The sequence below is a fragment of the Acomys minous genome (assembly GCF_964271855.1).
Source record: "Acomys minous genome assembly, chromosome: 3".
Classification (NCBI taxonomy): Eukaryota; Metazoa; Chordata; class Mammalia; order Rodentia; family Muridae; genus Acomys; species Acomys minous.
Genome location: NC_140485.1, coordinates 135,286,333 through 135,308,416, shown reverse-complemented (window position 1 = coordinate 135,308,416; position 22,084 = coordinate 135,286,333). Strand labels below are relative to the sequence as shown.

General features: G+C 42.0%; 1 long non-coding RNA gene across 1 annotated transcript in view; it reads left to right on the top strand.

The window, feature by feature from the left end:
- The window catches only part of LOC311593285, a 187,193-nt gene extending 165,595 nt beyond the window's left edge, over positions 1–21,598 (top strand). Inside the window, exon 4 of the long non-coding RNA XR_014777650.1 lies at positions 20,889–21,598. This is a non-coding gene — a long non-coding RNA (uncharacterized lncRNA). The remainder of the gene's footprint in view (positions 1–20,888) is intronic.
- Positions 21,599–22,084: the final 486 nt, after the last annotated feature.

Genomic DNA, 22,084 nt, shown 5'->3' with positions numbered 1-22,084 from the left:
AGCAAGAGGAAAGATTATGCTGATGGTCATAGGGTATCTTATTTATAGAGGTGGTTGCACGGGTGGGTATGTTCCTTAGTCTCAACTTGCCTGATCATGCCTTCAGATTCATACGGTTTTGCACAAGCAATTTTATACCTCAAATAATTATAACATGATTTTCTGATGAGTCTCAGTTCTATACAAGCCTTTTCAAATAATAATAATAAAGATGACACAGAGTCTCACTTAGCTGTTCAGGTTGGCCTTGAACTTACTTTGTAGCCAGGGTGGCAGGAACTGGGCTTGTCTTAGCTCATCCTCGTAGAGAGTTGGGACCACAGTCCTGTGCCACCAGGCCTAGCTTGTCACCCATTTGTAGTGCTATCTTTTATGTCCTTCTCTAATACCACTTGGCACAACTTTAAGGAGATGTGTGCGCTTCCCTATCTTAACCCCAAATGCCATCTACTACCTGTGCCTCTACTTCTCTGTGCTTTTCTTTCTTCTCACAGAAGACCATTGTGAAGGATAACATCATCAGCACCTAAAAATTTTCACTCTTCAATTACACATTTATCCAGAATTATTTGTGTCAGTTCCCTGCTGAGGGGCATTTGAGTTATTTTATTTCTTTAATATGTATAAATAGTGTATCTTTGAGACTGACTCTGAGAAGTAGGTTTGGTGGTAGAACAAGATGCTTTTCCCTAAGTATTGAGGTTCCCAAAGGTAACATTCAATGTGTGTGCATGTGTGCCTGTGTGTCATCATACACAAATATGTACAGTGTGTGTGTGTGTGTGTTTGTGTGTGTGTGTGTGTGTGTGAATTTCTATTTCTAACAGAGTAAAGTTAGAAGCAGATCTGTGGATAGATAGATAGATAGATAGATAGATAGATAGATAGATAGATAGATAGAGGAGAGAGAGAAGAGATAGATGATAGAAAACAGGTAGGTAATACATCTCCATTTATTTCATTTAAATTCTTACTGAGGATGGTTATATTATTTTTACTTAAGCATTCTGCTCAGGTGGAGCCAGGAAGAACTCCTTGTAAGATGGAAATTTAACGCGTGTGTGGTGCATTTTAATCAGTTTGCTTTTAAATACCCATGAAGTGGCAGGGTAGAAGAGTTAAATGCATGTAGACTGCAAATACTAATGAGATGCTCTTTCTACTATATGTTAAGAATTTTATTTAAGGGAAGAAAACATTTTAAATCCATTACTTGTCTTGAAAGAAACCTGGCCTCATTTAACAGGCAATGTCAGCAGCAAAGTGATGTGTCCTAGGAAAGGACACACAGTGACACTCAATGGCTGTAACCTATTGCTTCCACAATGGCCATCATCTCCGAACAACTAAGTGGGAGCAAGCATAATGTGAACACAACCAACATTTTTCAGGAGATTTTGCAATTGGAGGGGGTGGTTATCTACTTAACCTTATTTACATGATGTGCAGCTAATGAGAGCCTCTACCATAAGACAGGTGGGACCCTGTGTCAGAAAACCTGGGCACCAGCTCCACTTCCACCCTCTATTCTGTGAGATCCATTGGCATGGCATTTTTCTTATCTTAAAATTAAGAAACTGGAAAACACAATTGCTCTGTAGCTGTTTGCTCTTGAAATATTGATTATAGTTTACCGATTGAGATCAACTTGTGTTCCAAGGCTAATACTTTTGGTTTTCATTGGAACACTGGTGAGAAGATATATTTTTGTTACTTTCTTTCTCTATGTTAGCTGTTATTCTTATGAATTGTCCTTGTGGAATCATTTGTGATGCTGTGATGTCAGTATGTCTCCCTCTGCACCCCTTTCCAGTGAGCTAATGCCCTGGGCATTAGTCCCCTTGCCCTGGGCATGAACAGCAGCCCTCTTACCAGGAGCCAAGGAAGAGCTAAAATTCAGGAAGACAAGGAGATGAGTCTGGCCTGCCTTCCTGTATATGACCTTGGTCCCAAAGTGAGCTTTTCATCACCCCCAAAGACTGTCCTTTGTAAGAATCTAGTGTCTTCCCCACACTCAAACCCAGCCTCAAGATATGATTAGGTCCAAAATGGTGGGACTCTGGGTCCCCCTAGAAGTACAAAGCCTACTAAAGGAACTCACTATGCACCATTCAAACTGGACAGAATTCGATGAAACTCTTAGAAGATACCTAGCTCAGAGTTTCCTTAACCCCTCTCTCCTATTCAGATTGCTCAGTGCAGACAAGCAAACACAATCCCTTCTGTCATAACACCCGTGCCCTGGGCCTTCAGCTAGGGTTATCCCGAGCTGTTGAGGTCCACATGGCTTTAGAGCTTTATCCAGAGTCTGGTAACAAGGGAATGAAGAAACCACAGACACAAGTACAGACAAGCTGGGATAGGTGAGTAGAGCTATTTGATGGAGCTAGTCCATCAGTAGCCTTGAAACTCCATGTGTTTACGTTATGCATCTGAATGGATTTATTGTATACAGTCGAATGAGAACGTGGAGTTTCAGCTAACTTCCATAGGAGGCCTCTGTAGGGGAACAGTTTCAGGATGGCTGATAGTTTCTCCACACACTGGTTTTAGATAATGACCAATTATTTGTAGCATCTTCACTTGGACCAGAGGAAGGCTTGCTTTGTCATTCCTCTGAGTCTGACCTGGGGAAGGGTTTGGATTCCACGGGTCTGAGGCACTGGGGTTCATGCAGATAATACACACTCACTCAGGACCTTACCTGTCCCCTCCTGTACCACATGCCCCCTGAAGATGGGGAACAGGAGATGTAGAGTGAGAAAGAGCAAAGAACAGCATGGCCACTGCAGAGGAGTCTTCTGAGCTGAGACAGGAAGGATGGTCTGGGCTCTGCTGTAGCCTGGCTGAATTGTGCTCGTCACGGCTTTGTTGTCAAAGGCACTGTGGTCACTAAAGCGATGCCCAGGTCATCTGTTGTCGTGCAAACTGCCGGTATGTATCTAAGAATCAGGAGTTCCCACAAAGGCTGGTCAGATTCCTCCATTATCAATGCGCAAATGAGATTTCTGTGACTGTATTCATGTAATTATGGATGTAGTCAGCATCCCTTGGTAGACTTGGATTTAAGTATCTATAGAAGATTGACAAGCTTATATTTTGGGAGCCGAAAAAAGCTGAGGTGTAGACTAGGAGCCAGAAGAGATTCAGCAAGGTAGCTGGAGAGATAAATGCACAGTTGGGACCTTGGTATTACCTTCACCAGAATAGAACCCCAAAATACAAGAGGTCGGGTCTGCAAGTACCGGGCTTTTGTTCATAGCTGTTACCTTGAGTATTTCTGAACACTCTCCTTCCTGAGCCATTGTATGTTTCAGTATTGATGTGGAAACTTCTGTGTTGTTGAGAAGGCCAAGGCATTGTTGCTGTTACAGTAATAAGACAATGCTCTTTGCTAACTCGCTGACAGTGCCCTTTATCCTAAGCAAACATGCATTATTCTATCTCAGCTTAATTAATATCATATTTAATAGGTATCTCGCTTCATGCTAGATTCCAGAACTCCTTTCAAAAGCAGCAAGCTTAAGAATTTTTACTAATTTAATTGAGAGCAGTCTTAAATTAATTGTATAATTAATCTTGTCAAATTAAGTAACATTTCATATACTACCTTATTAAAGAAACTTGAATATTTTAAATTGCCATGCTATTAGGCATTAATAAAGAAGTTTTTCGTTGGCATTGTTCTGCTTTATAACACAAAGAAGGTAATTGCAATATAAATTGCAATATAAAAGCTAATTTCTATAGTACATTAATAATTAGATACACGTTATTTCCCATTATTTCTTTTTTTAATTCAATGGATGATCTTTTTTTAAAGAAAAAGTATTCCCAAATAATAGGGTCTATTGTATGATGATTGATTTCAAGACTGGACTCTGGAACATTTTAGGAGTGGTCTAATTAAAACTAAAATATGTGACTCTTCCTGACAACAGTATCACCTACAGAAAAGCTCTTGGGAAATTGGTTTGTGAATAGGAAGATCATCCTGTGTGTGTGTGTGTGTGTGTGTGTGTGTGTGTGTGTGTGTGTGTGTGTGATGCTTATATTTTTGTGTGTATACATGTACATGCTGGTTCACATAGATATGTATGTACAAGCATGGAGAAAGCAGACACTGATGCTGGACCATGTCCTCAATCCTGAAGGCATCTCCTATCTCCACCTCCCCACAGATCGACTCATCGGCGAATGCCTCCATGCATGCCCGGCCTTCTATATGGGTGCTGGGAATTTGAAGTGAGGACCTCATACTTGTTTGGTGAGCACTCAAGTGCTGAGCCATGTCCCCACCCCAGCTCCTCTGTATCTGAGGTAAATGAAGCTCTTGAATGTGTGATAAATCCTTAGGGATTATAAAACTGCACCCTCGCAAATGAACCAAGGGCCTTTTCTCCAGAGAAAATTGAGGTAACTATAAGGTAGTGCACAGAAACAGGGCCTGTAAGTTGATGAGGTCTCTCTAGGATAGACAGGCAGAAAAGGGGTGTATAACCCTTATCAATATTTTATAGAAGGTAGAATTAACTCTCAAGTCATAATTTCTTGACTTCTGTGAGCACATACATTTTCATAAATATTTGTTCAGAATTTTAAGCTTCTGGTTAAGTCCCGCTGTTAAAATTCAGAGAGCTCTGCTCAAGCCACACGCCCCAGGCTAAGGCAGCCCAGAAACCAACTTCTGCTCATTTGCAGAGGAGCTAGGGTTAGCCTTTACTTCTGGTGTTTCATCGTTAGCATCTGTGGCAAACAGACAAAGGGCCACCTCAAATGCCTACGCTCCAGCTCAGAGCTCTTAGTAGGCGCTCAGAAACTGCCTGGGCAAAGCAGATAAGTACACAGCTAGATCAATAAGTGGAATCAATACGAATATTCACAAAGTTTTGCTAATGACAGTGCTTCTGATTAGCTGGCAAAAAAAAATAATAATCTTCCTACTATTTTTCTAGATTTACTTAAGATGGCTGTTATCTACAAATGGGGAGTCGACTTAATGGCTTTTCCTCTATGGAATGATGAAACATTGTCTGTCGAATACTGTTTTGAAAAACCACTTCGGGACAATAAATAAAGTGTGAATATTTTTAAGGCAACGTGAAACCAATCTGGGATACGGAAAATGCATTTAATGGGCTAACCTCCTTGGAATCTCACTAGGGTCACAGTGTTTTATGGCATGATTTTTTTTAAAAAAAGATTTATTCTTAACTTGCGTGCATGAATATGATTGACTTACCCACATGCGTGTATGTGTATCATGTGTGTAACGCCCACAGAGACCAGAAGAAGGCACCTGATGCCCTACAATTGGAGTTAGGGATGGTTGTGAGCTACTGTGCGGCTGCTGGAAACCTAAGCTGGGTCCTCTGCAAGAGCAGTAGCCAAGGCTCTCAGCGTCGAGCTGTCTCTCCAGCCCCGTGTCAGATGATTTTGACCAGGTGAGTTCAGCTCACAAAGATGATGGTTTGTTGAGTCTCCTTCTGAAGAAGTGCTTGGATTTAATTTTTAGCCTCCTGGTTGTGATGTGTGGTTACCTCGCCTCCTTTGATGCACTGAAGAAGAGAGTCCCTTGGCTTCTCACACTGACTTCGGATCTTTCGCCGGAACTGTGATCTATCCCATTCCCTCTGTGCTGTCTCAGCAATGTAGAAATGAAGAGAAATGCGCCCTTCAGCCTGGATTGCTGAGAAGAGAGTGCACCAGGGCTCAGTCCCAGGAAGACGTGGGTGGCGGGGGGGAGGGGAGTAGCTTAGCCCGTGTGTAGTAAGAGCACAGTAGCTATGTGGTCCCTTAAGATACTGAAACTGAGCCAGGCATGGTGGAAGCAGAGGCAGGCAGATTGCTGTGAGAAGGAAGCCCAAGATACTGAAACTGGGACAGGTGAAATGGCTCAGTGAGGAAAGCCTTTGCCTCCAAGCCTGACAACCCAAGTTCTATGATTAACACCTGTGCGGTGCATGAAAGGAACTAACAACCCCAGCAAGCTGTCCTCTGACTTCCACGTGTGCACTGTGGTGTGTTCACCCACTCCTCCCCTCTACATAATAAATAAATATTTCAAAATGTAAATATTGAGACATGGTCAATACAGAACCAAACACAGCAGCTCTCTGTGAGGTGATGAAATTTTTTACCTACATGAGCACGAACTGTGAGCAAGCCACAGAGATGGGATGGAAGATGGCTCCTATTCTGCAGGGAGATGAGGACATGTGGGGTGAAGTGATTTTGGAATGCTAGAGAACACTTTCTACTTGCCTCATAATTTTTAGTCTATTCTCGACCATTCCTATAAATTCCCCTGGTGTTCTAGGAGATGAGGGTTTGCCTACTTTTAAAATGAAAAGTTTAGGTGAGGAACCTGTGTGGGGTGGAACTGGGAAAGGAGTGCACTCCTTAATTACAGTGGAGGTGTTTTATGAAGGGCGACATAGCACAGGCTGGCTTTGTTCTATTGAGGAGTAATTTAAACAACGTTTCAGTGTTCTAAAACCTTATACTTACTTACTACAGAAATGTTGGCAATGCAGAAAATCACAGAAGATAAAAGAAGATAAAGTTTCCGGCTCATTACACCAGACTAAGAGAGTCAATGGTATCATCCTATGGGCATCCATTTATCTTTTTCTCTCATTTCAAAGAAATTATAAGTATGCTATTCAAATTTAGGATGAGAAGTAATCTCTTAAATTATAAGGCACGGAAGCTCTCCTTTCCACCATCCATTTTCTCCTCCAAGCAAGCTCACCTCTGAGATCATCCCACGAACACTCCCTGCTTTCCTCTTACCTCCCCGCCCACTTCTATATTACCCATAGTACTTTCGTCTATGTATAGATTTGCATGAAGTTGTTTTGAACAAGAATGAGTTTTCAGACCTGTTCTCCAGGCAGCATAAACCTCCATGGTACTATACAAAGAGCTGTCTTATTTGCTTTAATGGCTACACAGTATGTATTTTATAAATAAAAGTGTGCCTCCAAGTTATGTACTTCATACAGATGTCTCTCTTTTATTAAACTATCTGGATATGGCTGTCCACATCACCCATGTGTTTGGAACTGTTTTTCACCCTTTGATGAATAATGCTGTCTAGAATCTCTGCCTATTGTGAGCTATTTTAAAATGCATACAATCTACAGAAAAAAGCTTTAGGGGGGATGCTTAGACCCTGCTACTCCAGACCCTGATCTCCACAGAGCCAGGGAAGCAGTGTTGCACATAGGTTATTTCATACTTTTAAAGCGTGCAGGCCAAGCTTTTGGTGTCTACTGATCTACGACTGCAAAGCCCAAAGCGTCTCTCTCCACGGTCAGGGGTGCCCTGCAGAGGGGCCTTCCCTCCCTCCCTGCAGCCTGCTCCTGGGGGCCTATCAGCTGCCTGTCTGATGTGTGCAGATCTTTGCCTCAGACTCTTACCCTGTCAGATTTACAACTCTTTGGGATTGTCCTCCTGTCAGCAGAGAAAGGATCAGAAAGTCATCAATATCAGGCTAGTACAATAAGTAAGGACCACAATTCAAGGGCCCTTGTTCATCAGACTCCGCTGTGTCGCTGAGTTTTCCGCAAGTGTGTGTATGATTAGGTCTGAAGAGAATGCTTATCTTTTATTTTAAAATATGTGTTTTTATATAGCGCGTAGCTTTTACCTTACTTTCCACTTTACTTTAAAATTTAAATAGCAGCAAACAAGTTTTGCATGTGTAGATTTATGGGTTTTTAATGCTGATCTAAGTTCAAATAACCATCATAATATGGAAACAGAACTGGTCTGTGACCTTTAAATTTCCCAGTGTGTATCTTTATAGTTGTGGGGCCATCACATTCTCTCGTGAGTCCCTAAACCATGGCAAGTGATGTCTTCTCCATCCCCAGAGTTTATATCTTAAACGTGTCAAATCCTGGAAACTTTCAGCATTGAATGTTTGGTTTTTCTTATTTTACCACTCAAAAATGCCTTTTAAATAAATTCAAGTTGTTTCTAATGCCAGGAGTCACTTTTGATCATGTGTGTGTTTGGGTGTGTGTCTGTATGCACACATGTCTGTGTATCTGCATGTGTATGTCTGTATCTACATGCGTGTTTGTATGTGTGTGTGCATGTATCTCTGTATATGTGTCTACATGTGTGTGTCTGTATGTGCGTGTGTCTGTGTGTTTGTGTATTTGTGTGTGTCTGTGTGAGTGTATCTGCATGTGTGTCTGTGTGTGCATGTATCTGTGTATGTCTATGTGTTTCTCTTTGTGTTTGTGTCTATATGTCTGTATGTGTATCTGTGTGTGTGTGTGTCTGTGTGCCAGTGTGTGTCTGTATGTGTCTTTGTGTGTGTCTGTGTATGTATCTCTGTGTGTGTCTGTGTGTGTCTCTCCATGTATCTGTGTGTGTCTCTCCATGTGTCTCTCTGTGTGTATGTGTATGTGGGGTGCTTGTGTGTGTCTGTATGTGTATCTGTATGTGTATATATCTGTGCCTGTACATGTGTCTATATGTGTATATGTCCATGTGTACATGTGTCTGTGTGCCTCTGTTGTATGTGTGTCTGTACACGTGTCTGTGTGTGCATGCATGTGCATGTACATGTGTGCATGTGAAGATATCTCCTTCAATCACTTTTTTACGTTGTTGTTGTTGATGATGTCTGGGACAAGGCCTCACTGGACTCAGAGTTCACAGATTAGACAAGCCAGTGAGCCTCGCAAATCTTTCCATGTCCACTCTCTGCATGCTGGGGTCATGGATGCCCACCTTGACACCGGGAGTGTTAGGTATATTCTAGGGATGTGAACTCCAGTCCTCATGCACGTTATGCAAATGCTTTGCCCACCGAACCGAACCACCTGCCCAGGCCTTACACGGCTTTCATCTGTGGCAATGTGCCACAGTGTGTGTGTTCCTCACTGAGCCAATCTGGTCCTTCACTTTCAGGCAGTTATGGATGAGGCTGCTGTAAACATTCATTATTTTTCTCTTTAGTCTAAACAACCCAGAATGGAATTGCTGAGTGAGCATAAATTTAATTTTTATGAGAAACTTCCCAATTGTTTGCCTTGTGTGGGTATGCTATTTTATACCCCACCCTAGCAGCAATGTCCCAGATTTCCACTTTTATTTTAAGCCTTTGTCATAGGAGTGTAGTTAAATTTTATGATGTTTGCTGTATCATATTCAAATATTTTGACCAATTTTTAGTGGGTTGTTTCTTATTCAATTTGCTTGTTTGTTTGCTTGTATTTTTCAGTACCAAGGACAAACCCCAGAGCCTCATTTGAGCTAGCAAAAGCTGATTTAAATCTTTGATCCTCTTTTTACTTACTTGTATTTTTCTTTTTCAAAAAATGTAGTGTGTGTCTGAGTTTGTGTGTATGTGTCTGAGTCTGTGTGTGTGTATGTGTCTGAGTGTCTGTATATGTGCCTGAGTGTGTGTGTGTGCATGTGTCTGAGTGTGTGTGTGTATGTGTCTGAGTGTGTGTGTGTCTGTCTGAGTCTGTGTGTGTGTATGTGTCTGAGTGTCTGTGTAGGTGTCTGAGTGTGTATGTGCATGTGTCTGAGTGTGTGTGTGTATGTGTCTGAGTGTGTGTGTGTGTGTCTGTCTGAGTCTGTGTGTGTGTATGTGTCTGAGTATCTGTGTATGTGTCTGAGTGTGTATGTGCCTGTGTCTGAGTGTGTGTGTGTGTGTGTCTGAATGTGTGTATCTGTCTGAGTCTGTGTGTGTGTGTGTGAGTGAGTGTGTGTGTGTGTGTGTGTGTGTGTGTGTGTGTGTGTGTGGTGTAATGTGTACATGAGTGCAGGTGCCTGAGGAGGACAGAAGTGTGTATCCATTGGGTCCCATACAGCTGGAGATGCAGATAGTTGTGAACTGCCAGAGGTGGGTACTGGGAACTGAGCTTGGGTCCTCTAGAAGAACAGTATCCACTCTTAACCACTGAGCCATTTCTCCAAACCCTGTGTATAATTATTTTACTTTAAGACCAGGATCTCACTAAATTGGCCAGTATGCTCTTGAACATTCGCATTGTGCCTTAGTCTCTTAAGTAATTGATATTTGAGGCCTGTACCATTAGGTCCTGCTTTTAATTATGTTTTGAAACATATAGCAATAGATAGATAGATAGATAGATAGATAGATAGATAGATGATAGGTATCTAAGAAAGACCCTGTAGAGCATGCAGCTTGGAAACATCTTCTCCCAGTGTAAGGTTATTTGAAGTTTTCTGTCTTGCTCTATGTTCAACAAAAGAATTCCATTTCAATGGAATCCAGGGAACCAGTCTTAAGGTTTGCGATTATTTTTGTTTCAGTTTACAAACTCCTTGTATGCCTCTAATCATGAATAATTTCTTGTTATATTCTACATATTTCATAGTATTAGACTCTATATTTGGCTAGAACACATTTGTTCTAACCTGTGGATATAAATGAGGATTCACTTACTGTTTTGCGTACAAGGTTTGATGTCTAATTTTCCAATTTAATTTGTGAAAAATACTACCTTCTTTTTTTTTTTTTTTACTAAATAACCTTTGCACACTTTTCAAATTTTAATCACTCATACTGGGATATATCTCCCTCTGTTCTCCCCCTTTGCTTCATTGATCTGCGCACCCATGCCTTCTCCAGTGTCCTGTTCTGTTGACAAGGTGTAACACACATTGTAAAGGATAATTTAATTCTTCTAACTCTATCTGTTTTCTTAACCATTCTAGTTTCTTTTATTACCTTAAAAATTTTCAATCAATTTTTCTACACACACACACACATGCATACACACGCGCACACACATCTAGTAAAGGAAAAAGTGATGGATCTATCCATATGGTACTTGGCGAACAAACGTGACAACTCAGGTTCAGATCTCTAACACCAACTTAAAATGTGGGTTTATGTAGCTCACACGTGCAACCTCAGTGCATGGTGGGGGGAAGGAGGGGTGTGTTGTCAGAGAAAGAAAGATCCCAAGACCTTGCTGGTCAGCTGATCCTGCTGAACTGTTAGGCTCCAGGTTCAGAGAGACATGCTGTCTCAAAAATAATGTAAAGTGTCCGCTGAAGTCATCAGATTTGATCTCTTGACTCCATTTCTCTTCTTTTTAAATTTTTAAATTTTTAATTTTTAAAAAATTTTTATTAATTTATTCTTGTTACATCTCAATGGTTATCCCATCCCTTGTATCCTCCCATTCTTCCCTCCCTCCCATTTCCCCCTTATTCCCCTCCCTTATGACTGTGCCTGAGGGGGACCTCCTCCCCCTGTATATGCTCATAGGGTATCAAGTCTCTTCTTGGTAACCTGCTCTCCTTCCTCTGAGTGCCACCAGGTCTCCCCCTCCAGGGGACGTGGTCAAATATGAGGCACCAGAGTTCATGTAAAAGTCATACCCCACTCTCCACTCAACTGTGGAGAATGTTCTGTCCATTGGCTAGATCTGGGTAGGGATTTAAAGTTTACCGCCTGTATTGTCCTTGGCTGGTGCCTCAGTAGAAGAATGGATAAAGAAACTGTGGTACATATACACTATGGAATACTACTCAGCTATTAAAAACAAGGAATTCCCGAAATTTGTGGACAAGTGGATTGAGCTAGAAATGATCATAATGAGCGAGTTAACCCAGAAGCAGAAAGACTCAAATGGTATATACTCACTTATATCTGCATACTAACCCAAGGGGCATGTCCCACGAAAGCCTTCGCTTACCAGGAAACTGGGAAAGAGGGGAGGACATCCTATTGGGACTCTAGATGAGAGAAGCATGGGAGAATAGCAAAGCAGAAGGATCCAGAGGGTCCTAGAAACCTACAAGTAGAACATTATGATAGGCAGATTTGGGCCCAGGGGTCCTGCTCATTTCTCTTCTTTTGTAATGTGTTTGGCTGGCTTATCATCAAAGTAACATTATCTTCATTCAGCGAATTATTAAATATCTCCTATTTTGTCTAAATGATGTGGATCTTATTTTTTTGTTAAATATTTGATAGAATTTGCCACATGTATCTGGGAATTTGTTACTAAATGTTTTTAAGTTATGAATTAAATTTGCTTAGTAGGTATAAGATGCTGAGGGTAATTCCCTCTCTTAAATGAGTTTTAGAAGCCAATGGCTTTCAGGGATATTCATCTATTTAACCTAAATGTGCTGTGTTCATCCACTTGGTGTGTTCAGATTTGTTCTTATTCTCATTATTACTTTAGTGGCCACAGAGTGTACAATTATCCTTTCTTATATTCCTGATCTAAGCAACTTTTTGTCTTGCCTCCTTCGTAATTTGTCAGTATTGCTGGAATTTTTTTTTTTTTATCTTGCCAACCTTTCTAAAGATTCAGTCTTCCCTGATTCCCCTGCTGGCTTTGTGTTTTTTATTACATTAACATTTCTTTAGTCCTAGCATTCAAAATGTGATGCAATTGTTTCAGCTCAATGCATTTTCCAGTTTCACTACTTCTTACGTGACTCGTGGATTATTTTGCAAGGGTTTTGTCAGTTTGCAACGGCTTTGAGATGCTCCTTGTTACCTCTGCTATTGATTCCACTTTACTTTCACGGAGTAGGCAGTCTACTTTTATGATTTAATTTCACCTGTTAAGATGTCTCTTCAGCTCCCACCCCCTCTCCTCTCCCATGGACTAGATCTAGCTGTTCAAAGTACACTTGATGAAAATCTATCTTCTTCTGCTACGGAATGACGTATTCTGTGAAATTTAGCTAGAGCCACTGGTGGATGATGTTTATCCGGATGTTCTGCACTCTTGTTGGCTTTCTGTCTTTTACTTCTATATACAATTATAAGAGTAGAGTTATGTCTGTGGATATAATTATGACTTTATCACTTTCTCCTTTAAATCCTGTCTGTTTTGCTTCCCGTATCCTCACATGAAATATCAGCTGCATGCCTATGGAGGGATGTTACACAGGTTTGTTAAATTAATATTATCATTATATAATCTATCTTGGGCAATTTTTTTTCTGTGAAATCTACTTTGTCTGAAACTAATGTTGCCACCGAACCTTTCTTTGTATTAATGTCCGTATGGGGTGTTTATTCTATTCATTTCCATATATCTACCACCGCTTTGACATTTCAAGTGAGTTTGTTGTAGGTAACACGTAGTTAGGTAATTCTTTTTATCCAACTTTTTTACACCTGTATTTTAGTGTTCTTAGACTGTTGTGTATGATTTAAATATGTATCTGTGCCGATTTAGCTATGCTATTTTAACATTGTTGTTTCTTATAACCAGCATTGTTCTGGTTTAGCTGAGGTGCTCCAACTCAGCGTCTTCCTGATGCTAAAACATCACCTGATTCAGTGGAGGTTGAAAGACCTGTTTAAACCTGTGTCTATGATGTAGGCAGTCCTCAGTCTCTCCAGGGTGCTAGAAACAGGGTCTCAGTTCCTTATCATATGAGGCAGTAGACTGGTTACTTTACTATGTTAGCTTGCTGTAGACAGCCCCCGCCCCGCCCCGTGTGGGTATGATCTTTCTATATTTTTCTCTCTGAACTCTATTTTTCTATTTGAAAGGACTATTGAGGCTTTTCTTTTTAAAGGCACATACTGAATCTAGATCTTCATTGCCATGTTTTCTGGACTGACTCGGCCCTCCTTCCCAGTCCAGATTAAATGAGCTCATTTATGGCCTGTTTAAGTTTGTGGGAATTACTGAGGCCCTAAGCACTAAGGCTGCTGAGAACAAGCCTGTAGCTTTAAATATCTGCACTTATCTAAGGCATCTTAGTAGTTGGTGTAAGTTCAGCATGTTTTTCTTAAACTTTACAAACCAATGGGAACAACAGATGGTGAAGATAGTCTCCTTCAAACTGTGGTCTATTTTAACTATCTAACTTTGGTAAACTTGGAAAAACCAGCCATCTAACCTGGCCCTTCTAATCCTAACCCCTACAGAATGACTTAAGATGCACCTCACTTTTTGCAAAACCTATGAGTTTCTCAAAGCCTGGAAGTGTTGCTATCCTGATGTGGTGTGATGAGGTCTGTGCTCTGTCTGAGAAGCTGCTCAGCCGCCAACCGCTTCCAACAAGCACACACGAAAAACCTGGCCCTCTGGGTCACTGATGACATCGGCGTTGGAGCCCAGAAAAGGAACAGTGGGACCTGGGAAGTGGCCTGTTGTTCCATAGCATTTATTGAGTTTGGTCCATTCTGTGAGACCTGTAGATAAGGAGAGGAGAAGAGCCAGCTGTTCGGGCTTGAGATCGCGCCATTTTTCACCCTCTCTTCCATCTGAACTCCGTGATTTAAGTATCCCATCAGCATTTCCTGCTAGTGTTGGAAGCACAGAGCTATCGCCTAACGGTCACGCCACTGTAGCAAGGGCGCACAACCTTACGTCACTTCTTTTATTTTCCCCGCTTCCTTACTGACTCACCTATCTACCAGCAATTCTGATGGCCCTTTAATATTTTATTGGCTCTAAAAGGCTAGAAAAGAAGGGAAGGAGCGAAGGGAGGGGGGGGAAACATTGTAAGACTTACAGGAGCCATTTAGTAGAAAGAATGTGTTTTGAATAACTCAACGTATCCAAGCTGGGAAGTGTCACGCCATGTCATCACAACACCCATCACTACAGTCAGTACCATGTGGCTTCTATGCACCCAGATAAGCTTCAGTTGAGTATCAGTCACCTGTCCATTCGGCTACCACTCCAGGCTAATGGTCACTGAGAAGGCATTTGAACAGATATCGCACTAACTCCATTTGTGTCCCTAGTGATGTCCTGTGCTGAGAAGCGCCATCCATAAGTGACCTAAGTTTATCACACCTGCTGATGGCTAGCTTCAACTTCTATATATAGGGTTCTGGATGGTAGGAGTCTAAAAAGAACCCAGCATGCTTTAAGGATCACAGCCCCACCCCTAAAAATCTCTAAGCATAACATATTGTCAGTAGTGTTGAATACCTTCTAATAGTCTACGAAGCTAAAAATAGGCAACACGGTAAAATATTAAGTGGACAATTTCCCCTCAACAAATAGAGAGGCTGAGGCAGAGTCTACACAACTCCCGACCAAAGTGGAGGCATCCTGGTGGTTGGCGAGGCCATCTGGTTTGTGTATGAAGAGAAGGCACGGTCACCATGCATCCAGCTGCTGTCAGTGTGATCCATTTGTCAGTCTCCTCCATCGCAAGGATGTCTTTAAAATGAAATATTGGGCGTGCACAGTGGATGTATCTGCCTCTTTGGAGACTGCCACCTGATCGGGGAATGCATAGGTTGCTTCTTGTTATTTGTTTTTAATGTGTGTACATGTTTTGCCCATGCCATCAATGTACTATATGCGTTCACTGCCAACATGGGCCAGAAGAGGGTGTCAGATCCCCTGGGACTGGAGTAACAGACAGTTGTGAGCTGTCATGCAGGTGCTGGGACTCAGGCCTGGGTCCTCCAGAAAACTGTTAACCAGTGGTCCAAACCTCGGAGTCATCTGTCCAGCCCTGGAGTATAGTATTTTATTCTGTACCACAGTGACAAGATTTCCTGTGTTTTTGTTTGTTTGTTTTCTGAAAGGAAGCTGCCTATGGAAATCGAAATGTTTTCTCTAAATAAGAAATGCCAGCAATCAGTGCTACGAATATTGGACATGTTTCTTAAATACAGAGTTTCCTAGTGCCGAAGCATTGCAGTTCTCAGAAGCATTCTCACTCTTACCCCAGGCAGAATGCTGCCTGATGTCATCACACATCACAGCATAAATGCACCTCAAGACTGATGGGTGAGCAAAGCAACATTAGGGTAGAGATGGATCCAGAACCGGGCATCACTATGATGAGGTGGATGCCTGATCTGTGACTCTGCACAGACAAAGAGTGGTGCCATGCAGGGTGTTTCCCTGGCAAATGGATGGCAGGTCTTGGAGTGTTGGGATATTTGGGGTATTGCACTGTGAATCCCTGGTGGGAAACCAGTAACTCATCATGTTTGTATTTCTTTTGATAGACTTCTAGAAGGAAGGGGGAGATTTCTCATACAGGTTTTTCTTCCTCTAGCAAACCACCTCCAAACTCTCCTGGGACAAACAGGAGAGATCATTGTGCCACTTTTCTTTGCATAAAACTCACAAAGAAAAACATAAAAATAAGTTTCTAAGCTCAGAATCTCTGGCAGGTTGATTACAAGTCATAAAACCGTATCAAGTGAATACTTTCTGATTTCCAAATCCTTGAGTGAGGGATTTTAAAAGGTTCAGATATGGACTGAAAAGCTGGACTGGAGTGGAACAGGAAGCTGTGTTCCATAAATATTTGGAGCAAAAAATACATGACTGTCCTTAGCACGCCCGGCCCTACAGTACAGTTAATGTGACTGAGATCATAGAGAGAACAGAGAGCAGATTCCCTCCTCTCTGGGTTGGATTTTATTTGTCAGCTTTGGATGAAGAATGAGATTACCCGGCATATCTAAGAACTGCATAATTACAACCCTAGACCTTCTCCTGGGAAAAAGCAGTGTGTGCAGCCATCATGGGAGTTAACTTACACGATTAGTTAAGACTCAAAGTTACAGGAAGACACGCAGACGCCATGATACATATAAATGGTAAGAGAAGAAGGAGACAGTAGCGAGATGTATAATTCCTTCGATTTTTTTTTTCATTTTTTAATCTCTACAGATTTCGTTAATAATAATAAATCATATATCAAGAGAAATTTATGGTTCCTCACACAGCACCTAATTTTTGACACTCATAATTCTCTGAGCTCAGGTATTATTATAGCAATTTTACAGATGAGGTGAGACAGCAATATAAGAGAGTTACAGCGATAAAATTGCAGAGCGGAAAGGAGCTTAAAGATCATCATTTAGTTTGTAAAAGATTTGGTTCTCCTCTCTCTCCCTCTCCCTCTCCCTCTCTCTCTCTCTCCCTCTCTCCCTCTCTCCCTCTCCCTCTCCCTGCCCCTTCCTTTCTCACTGGCCAAGAAAAACATTTTTTCCAGTCAGAATGTCCATTAAACAGATCAAAGAGCCATTCTTATATTTACCTTTAGTTCACATGGATAGAATTTTTCTCTTTAAATTATGACTGTAGAACAGTAAGGCTCCCTCGACAAATCAAAATGTAAAAGTGATTAGGAATATCAATACGCATATACCTTTATATATACATATTTATAATACAAAATCATGCTTTACTTCCTTTATTTATAAATGAGTTACATCTTTGGTTTCCTGTTTATTTGTGTAAATTTTAGTTGTACAGCATAAGAGATGATTGTCATTTGCATTAATTAATTAGAACTTGTGGGTGGTAACCTGTTTGTTCCTTAAATAGACTGCCTTGTGATTTCAGAGTATACTTAAATGAAAGGAATCCCAAATCTAAAATAAACAAAAGTGAACAACCTTCCCTTGCTAAGGGCCTTCAGACTTTACTTTGATCCTTCGGAACTCCAGTGAGTACAAATTTAGCATACAACTTAATGATGGTGCATAGTCGTGACCCAGAGAGCTGTCCCACCATTAACTACAGCACAAGTCAGTATAATGCTAGGAAAAGAAGGTGCCATAAGTAGCCGGGACTCTAGGCTGTCTCAGGAATTACATATGCACACTGGGGTTGCCAGGAGACAAGCTCCTCAGACCTTTAGGCCACCAAGAAAGCCACATGCTGGGAGCACCAGGTGACATGGGAGTCAAGGAAGCACATCGAGAGATCGCCTGATGTCCACGGGAGGAGCCCTTAGGTTCTTGGAGACCCCTTCTCCATCCCACAGTTGGCGATAAGCACTTCCGGGCCTTGCAGCAACCCATCGATACACGCTCTGAAGGGATTTTTGATCTATCCGAAGCCTGCAATGAGAACTGACAAGTCCTGTGGGAGGTTTTGTAGTGGGAGAAACTGAATTGTCCCAGAATAGACCCATAGAAATCGGCATTTCACGCCTACGGGAGAAAACCCCGCTTGTGGTTTTTTCCGCTCAAGAGCACAGTTCTGTCCATGAGAGCAGGCCCCTTCAGCTACCTTCTCAGTGCTCCTTTCTCAATCTGAAGGCTGATCAAGATCACACGGCCTACAGGAGAGGCTGCAGCATGGAGACGCCATGCAGGGAGAGGAAAGCTGTAAACAGAGGCCAGTGCTGGAGTAGGAAGGAAGAATGAACGTGTTGGTCCACTTTATGAGAAACAAGCCTGTCGCGGAGAACGCTCGGAGAAAAGTTTTACTTATCAGATACATTCAATAAAGAGTCTATTGGGGTGGGGGGTGGGGCGAGAAAGGCAAATAGAAGTCAAGCAACTGTCAACTGCAGTCAGAGGAATTCATAGGAAGAAGGAAAATGTAGGGGAAAGAAATGAACCCAGGAGAGCCAGGGAGAAAGGAGAGAGGGAGAAAAGGCAGAGGGGAAGTGAAGGGAAAAGCAGCAGTCAACAATAAACAATGTTCCAAAGGAGAGAACTGAAGACACTTCAAACAAACAAACAAATGGTAATGTCGACTGTTAGAGGAAAAGGCGGGTGACAGGAGGGAAGATATTTGTCCTCTCGTCCTTCAGACAAGATGTCAGTAATCAAGACCTAAAACGAGGAGGTTATGAACCTGCACACTATTAGCAACATGAACACAGGGACCAGACTGGAATAGGGCGGAGGAAGAACAAAGAATTCTGTCTGTCTGTCTGTCTCTGTCTCTGTCTCTGTCTCTCTCTCCTTATGTGTGTGTGTCTCTCCCTCCTACCCTCTCTCTCAGTCTCTCTGTCTCTGCTCTTTGTCTCTGCATCTGTGTCTCTCTCTCTTTCCCTCCCACCTTCTCTTTCTCTTTCTCTCTCTCTCTCTCTCAGTTTCTCTCTGTCTCTGTCTTTCTGTCTGTCTCTCTGTCTCTGTCTCTCTCTTCCTTTCTCTGTCTCTCTAGATTTGATATGACTTATTTTCCTCCTTTTATAAGCAGGCAGAGTGGCCACTGTGACATTTTAACATACATGTAAATGAGGAAGTAAATTTCAGATACAAGGGCTGCTAAAAACACTCCACTCCGTGAGCCAGCTACACAACTTTCAGGGATTGTGGAACAAAGCACACCAGATGAAAATATTTCTATAGAAATAGAGTGCGGAAAATTAATGAAACTTAGTCGGTAGAGGTGGAAATCTTCTCTGCAATCTACTTTATCTAAGTTGCCAGTCTTTTAGATTCTTCCATTGTTTTCCTGGGGTCTAGAAGATTCCAACACATTTTCCCTGTAACATGAAGACTTTGTTAATATACTTGTAAAGACAAACACCTTGGTTCTGAACTCTTACTTCCTGGGAGATAGTTTGTGTTCGACTCTGATCGCTAGCCCTCTGTCGGTTCACATCCGGAATGTGCTAACAAAATGTGTTCTAGTGGAACTGCCACTACCTTTGTAGGAAATCAGGACTGTGAGGGAAGGAAAAGCAAAAAACAAACAAACAAAAAAACACGGAATAAGCACATAAGAATGGAGACGTTGAGTGTTTAATAGAAGTGGAGTAATTAAAAAGCAAAGAAGAGACTCCAAAAATGCAGTAGCGGCAGGGGAATGAAGTTGTGTTCTGACTGTTTGCGTGAATAGTGAATTACTTTCAGTGTCAGAATTAAAGTTTTTCTGTAAACCTATGTTTTAACATTGAATAATCAAGTTCAACATTTCAAAACCAAAAGTATACCCAACTCAGCCTGTGTATCATTGTGTCGGACGCATCCTTCTCTCAGGGCAAAAATTGCTCCCCAGTTGTCCTCTGATGCGTTACCCATCATCACAGGTTTCCTGAACTTACAGTAAATTGTGTCCTTCTCAGTCACAGACTGAACCTTTTCCTGGAGACGGAGGATGGCTGACATTAATGAGTTACGATGTTCCAAGAAAATACGTCTCAGTGTCCTGCTGCAAGGACAACTTGTTGATAAGAGATCTAAAATAACAGGGATGGCACAGGTAGCATGAAGGTGTGAGGCAAAGCCAGAGTGACAGCTCCCAGCCAAGGGACATCACAAACTCCTCGAGTTGTCTACTCTCCACGGGACCCATGGGAAGGCTCAGTGGCCAAGACTGCCATGCGCACATGAGAGCCTCTGAACTCAGATCTCAGCACCCTATTTAATAGCCTAGCAGCACCATACACCTGCCTATAACTCCAGCTCTCTGGGAGGTGGAGGCAGGGGGATTGCTGGGGCTTGCTGGCTGCCAGCCTGGGTCCAAGGTCAGCAAGCGACCCTATCTTAAAGAAATAAGGAGAATGATAGAGCTGGAAACCCAGCATCCCATTTGGGCCTCTGTGTGTATATATCGTAATATAAATCCAGACAGAGAGTATAAAACACACACACACACACACACACACACACACACACACACACACACACAGAGAGAGAGAGAGAGAGAGAGAGAGAGAGAGAGACAGACAGACAGACAGACAGACAGACAGACAGACAGACACAGAGACACAGAGAGAGAGACAGAGACAGAGAGAGAAAGAGAGAGAGAGTTGGGGGGGGGGAGGGAGAGATCTTTCAAAGCACTGAAGTGGATTTTCCAAATCAATGTCCTAATCAAAACTCCTGGACCTAGGGCGGGCCTCCTCCTTCCTCTACCCTCCTAGTTCTCTCGTGCTTTGTAGCTGAGCATATCATTTAATTCAGCCATATTCCCTCTTGCCTTTCAGATGTCCTTATCTTCAGCAAGCAGGGAAAGAAACAGTTGACTCGTCTGTGGCAGATAATCTGCAGTCCGTAGCTTTGAGAAAGTCTCGATAAACATGATTTTATGGCATGTTTTAACCTTCAGATAGGTTTTAAATCTAAGATTAATATTTCATTATGGTAGATACAGCTGGTAACTTTGACCTTTCAAAGTCTCCCCCCATTTTTGACAAATGAATGAACCATTTATTTTGTATTGCTCTTGTTCCTGCAGGGGCTGACTACGAGACCCGAGCTTCGACCCTTGCACAAAAACGGGTATATTTTCCCTCGGAGAAAGCTGTCCCAGGCACATGGCTTGGAAGACTGTCTCCTGGACCACAGGACTCATCTTTGACACATGGCTTCCTAATTGTCCCCTGCGGACGTTATGCAAGTCTGTTTGTGGCATTGGAATGCAGAGGCAGCAAGAAGATGCTGACATTGTCCAAGTGCCCAAACACTTGTTCATTTCTCACAATCAGTAATATATTGGTCAAATCCAGAGCCCAGGTAACTGATACAAAAAAAAAATAGTTCTGATACCAGCTGGATAGCACTGAGATCTGATGAACTTCAGAAGGAGCCTAAACTGACAAATAACCCTAGGTGGGTGCTTTTTCAAGGATCTTATCTTTGCTGCCCAGTGGTGTGACATTCCAAAATAAATACTGGTCCTATCTAGCCCAGCTCACTGTGCCATTGCATTCTAAGGCTGTCTGGAGGCAGAGGGCTCTGTGAGCTAGCAAAGGCCCTAGAGGTTAGTCCCAAATACAAGGACAGAGTACCATCCACAGTGGAACTATTACCTCCATGGCCAAGTAGTACCTTGTACTTCTAACTGGGACACATAAGTATCTGTCACTGGAACCCCATTTCATCAAATGCAGGAAATCGCTAAGTGTAAAAGATGGCAGATTGTGAAGAAAAGAAAACCCTTTTCAACCTTGCTAGAATATCAAATTTGTAAACAACTCTGATACAAGCACCTCTCCGGGTCATCAGTTGTCTTTCACAAAAATAAACAAAAAATATAATAGCACAAATATGTGGTGCTGGGTGGCAAGTTCCTTGGGATTAAGGACTCTCGCTGAAATGGTTTAGTGATAGCTCGAGCAGACAGCACAGATAGTATTAGCTTTCTCTGCTGTGACAAACCCCATTTCAGATTCAAAATGCCTAGTGATTACACGCTACTATTTGCATGGTGCCCCTTTTAGCTTTTAGGTCACTCTTATTTTGTCAATCAGTCCTAGAGTGTTATTTATTTATCTATCAGTTAATAACCATGCAGCAGAGAATAATTTCCTGGGCCTAGCATGGTAATTTGTACCGTAATTTCGCCCCTGCTGCTGTAAACTTGAATTCAGCCACAGCTATGATTACTAATATTAAGATTTCTAGGTCACACATCGGCCCCTCTGGTTCCTG